Source organism: Myotis davidii, unplaced genomic scaffold (genome assembly GCF_000327345.1).
Source record: "Myotis davidii unplaced genomic scaffold, ASM32734v1 scaffold135, whole genome shotgun sequence".
Lineage (NCBI taxonomy): Eukaryota > Metazoa > Chordata > Mammalia > Chiroptera > Vespertilionidae > Myotis > Myotis davidii.
The window spans coordinates 746,775-747,527 of record NW_006289813.1 but is presented as its reverse complement, the minus strand read 5'-3'; positions in this window follow the sequence as shown (position 1 = coordinate 747,527).

The window sequence follows — 753 nt, the reverse complement described above, 5'->3', positions numbered from 1 at the left end:
AGAGAGAGGGCAGGGGAGGGTGGGGGTAAGGGGGAGAGATCAACCAAAGGACTTATATGCAAGTATACAGGCCTAACCAATGGACACAGACAACAGGGGGGTGAGGGCAAGAGTGGGGGTTATGGGGGGTAATGTAGGGATAAGGACACATATATAATAACTTAATCAATAAAAAATAATAAAAAATTTAAAAGAAAGGTATTCCAACAACAACAAAAAATAAGCCATGATAGGTGTGGGATTTTACACTTTGAGAATATATCTCCTCCACTTTATAATTATTCCAATGGATAAATTAACCTAAAATTGTGAAGTGTTGAATTATGCAATGCCTTCGGAAACATGTCTCTTAAATTAAAGCCACCATCCTGTACTTCCTTCATAATTTTATTGAAATACTAGAAGCCCATTGCACGAAGATTCACGCAATAGGCCTTCCTTCCCCTGGCTGCAGGCACTGGTTTTCCTCCGGCACCCGGGACCCAGGCCTTTGGTCCGGCCGCAGAGGCGAAGCCAAGCCTCTTCAGTCTTCAGTCTTCAGTCTCAGTCTTGTCTTTGTGCCTGTGAATGCAAATTAACCACCATCTTTGTTGGTTAATTTGCATACTCATCCAATTGGCTGGTGGGCATAGCAGAATGACACCAATTTGCATGTTTCTCTTTTTTTTTTTTAATATATTTTTTATTGATTAAGAAATTACATATGTGTCCTTGTCCCCACGTTCCCCTCTACCCCCCCCCCGCTCTTGCCCT